The sequence below is a fragment of the Pyrus communis genome, chromosome 5, assembly GCF_041283825.1.
Source record: "Pyrus communis isolate YQ-2024b chromosome 5, ASM4128382v1, whole genome shotgun sequence".
Classification (NCBI taxonomy): Eukaryota; Viridiplantae; Streptophyta; class Magnoliopsida; order Rosales; family Rosaceae; genus Pyrus; species Pyrus communis.
This window is the reverse complement of record NC_142569.1, coordinates 6,456,495-6,460,063: the sequence shown is the minus strand read 5'-3', so window position 1 is coordinate 6,460,063 and position 3,569 is coordinate 6,456,495.

The window sequence follows — 3,569 nt, the reverse complement described above, 5'->3', positions numbered from 1 at the left end:
TATTTGTAAGTGATGTATAATTGAATACTCTTATAACTACAACCATAGCAAGTGGCCAGTGGTAAAAGCGTAGACTACGACTCTCCAATAAACAAAAAAAAATGTGGGAGGTGTCAGATTCGATACTCCGAGCTGGTGAGTCTATGTGAATGTAGCCACGGGCAGTGTACAATTTCCCATAGCCTCTCTGGACCTGAAACGGATGGATAACTGTAGGTTGCGCCACTAGTTGTTCTCCTTTTTTAAAATTAACTTGACAAAAAAAATAAAATAAAATAAAATAGAATAAAAAGAAAAACCTCTTAGAACTACAAGCTTCGTGTGTGATTTTTAAAGCTTTGAAATATGCCACTTTTTTTTCCTGTCCTTATAATCTACGAAATTGCTTGAGCTCAAAATTTACACTAGTTTTCGGTTTTCATTTTGTGTCTGAGTGATATAAAGAAAGTATGTGGGAGAAAGAAGGGATAAGGGATGGTGAGGTAAAATAAGGAAGACGGCAAAAAGCAAAATATTGTAACCGAACAACTTCAAATAATATTTAGTTTTTAATTTTTTGTTGCTTTTATTTTGTGTATCTCTCCTGCATCTCTCTCAACATCCTTCATTTCTTTTCTTTTTCTACTTAGTTTACCATTTTTTTTTTCAATTTTCTCTTCTGCACGCTCGGCGTTCCTAACTTTCTATTTTCTTGATTTGTTAGTAAATCTTGTTTTTAGGTATAAACTTTTGAGAAATTATACATTTTTTCCAAACTAAAACGTGATTTTAATCTCAAAATAGACTCTATTTAATCGATAGAAAACTTAGCATGTTCCTCAAAAAAAAAAAAAAAAAAAAGCATTCTTACTCTTAGCACATGTTGGTTTAGGGGATTGCCGATGGGTGGACTGAACTGAGGAAAATAAAATACAACAAAATGAGAGGGAGGGATCCTAAATAAGGACTAGGATTCTCTTTACTCTTTTTTTTTTTTTTTTTTTTTTTTTAATCTCCTCTTATTTCCTCTTCTATTTGAACGGTCACAATTAAATTATATTAACATTTTCTGTTGACTTCTTTGTAGACAAAAAAAGACAAGGTAGAAAATGTGCAAGGAGAGAAAGGGAGGTGGGAGGAGGAGAATTGAAAGGGAGGCTGTGCCGACTATTACTATGGTCCACTATACCACTTGTTTTAAACGAATAAGTTGACTTGAATGTAGTGTTGGAAGTTGGTCTCGTTATATATAGTACCAGTTCTCATGCAGACATGTGCATGTGCTGGTGTGCATACGCTACCGCCAGCCGCCGCACCTCTATCAGGAGACGAATGCCATGCTTTACTTTATCAAACCTTAAGAAGAGAAATGCTAAACAGAACCTCTCAAAGTGAACTCTTCATCTACTTTTTGCCATCTCACAGTTTGTCAATTTTTCTGTCAATATTATAAAATATTATGCTAAAAGTATGAGGTGACAAAATGTCTATGGAGAGTCATACTTTTGAAAAACTCTCTTTAGCATTTCTCCCCTACTAATTAGCATGTCATCAAGCCTTACTATGAGGAGACGTACGAATGCCATGCCTCCTCCACCTAAAAATCTCTCTAAGATTTGTATCCGAGAGCACCAATTTGAATAACGTAATTTGTCAAGTGTCAAACACAAATGAAATGATGGCTTATATGTAATTAACATGATTTTTTGCATGCTATCATAATTTGGATAAAAGATGATATATTCATGTAGCCTCATTTTGCATTTGAATAACGAAATTTAAGAAGACTAAAGAAATTAAAATATATGAGATTTAAATCTATAATTTGTAATATTTTGTTTAATTATCTATCAAGTTGCATATTATAATGGGACATAATGAAGTTCAATTTAATCCCTACAAAAGGTATCAATTAATCTGAGTAAGAAAGACAAGTAGTGCGACGGTAGGGTTGGTGATATTATGGGATGGTGGTGGTGGAGGTGCTAGTGGTAAACAAAGTTGCCTAAATTATTTCCCTCTATTTGACATTTTGTAGTCTATTTCTTTCTCAATTTGCCTAATTATTTCGAATTTTAAAGTCTCTCATTCGGACCAGCCTCAATGTCTTCAAATTTGAGAAAAGACACTTATTGACTTTGCTAAAATTTAAAATTGGAAATTTATGTATTCAAAACCCTTATTAGGGAGTTTTCCAAATAATTCGACAACCATTAATACTTTATAAAATGTTCAAAAGTTAACTCTAGCTAGCCCTGCTCATGGACACAATTTGGACTTTGGAAATTGTCTAAATTTCCAATATGCAGCACCTAACCTCAAAACTGACAAAAGAAATGAAGAGTAATATATACAACGTACTAGACATATGGACTAAATTGGACTTAGAAATAGTTGTCGAACTTTGAATGTACCTAACCGAAACCTAATTAACCAACAAAAATAAGGTGCACTACGCCTAATAACGTAATTAATTTGTATACATAATGCATTATACTCCTTCATGCACATTTCATTTTGTGTTAATTTAAATCAGTACGTCTGGTTAATTTAATTTCAATCGGATTAAATTGTGTAAATCATATCGCATGCAATAGGCATAGATGTACCACAATTGTCTTTCCATGAATTTTACACTCAGTATAGCTTATATCTATTTCCTTAAGAAAAATTCATGGACCACTCAATATTTAAAATTTGGATGACCACATAGATTCAAGACAATACTATTACGAGCATGAAAATTTTCTGCAGGGTTATTTCTCCTCATGATTCAATATGATTTACGATATAACTTCTCAGGTACGATTAGTGCCATGATTTTAACTAATTCAAACATGTCAAGGGTTTCTAGTTGCTAATCATATTGCATCCCATTAGAAATCAGGAGTGGGTGCACTTTGATCTCCCTGCCATAAGTCAACGGCAATTACTTGTTACTCCAAAAGTTCACATAGATGCAAGTGGCCCTCTATCATAGTGGTGGAGAGTGTTAACCATTGAGAATCAAGAGCTCAGAGAGAATCTTAGAGAAGAAGAAGGAGAGAGAAACTAACTTCTTTGATATCTTTCTTAATAACCAAGTAATACAAGCTTAGACTATTTATTCATGCATGCATAAGTAGTAACTAACTAACTAACTATCTGGACCTTTAATCTACATACACTTGGCTCAATCCTATACATCAATTGCTACACTCTATCATCCCCCCTCAAGCTCATGCCAATCTTTGAAGCATGAGATTGTTACAGTGAGTATGAAAGAGAGGCGCACTCAACCCTTTTGTAAGGATGTCTGCAAACTGTTCTTTGGAGCTGACAAATTGCACATCAAGCTGCCCTTTAGCTACTCATTCACGAACAAAATGCACGTCAATCTCAATATGTTTGGTCTTTTGATGTTGCATTGGATTGAACAATAGTGCAATTGCTTATAGGTTGTCATAAAACAACACTGGAACACTAGAGAAAGACACCTGCAGAAACTGTAAGAGTTGCTTGATCCAATCGAGTTCAGCAGAGGTAGATGAGAGTGTTTGATATTCAGCTTCAATTGATGATCGAGATATTGTGAGCTGCTTCTTTGAAGA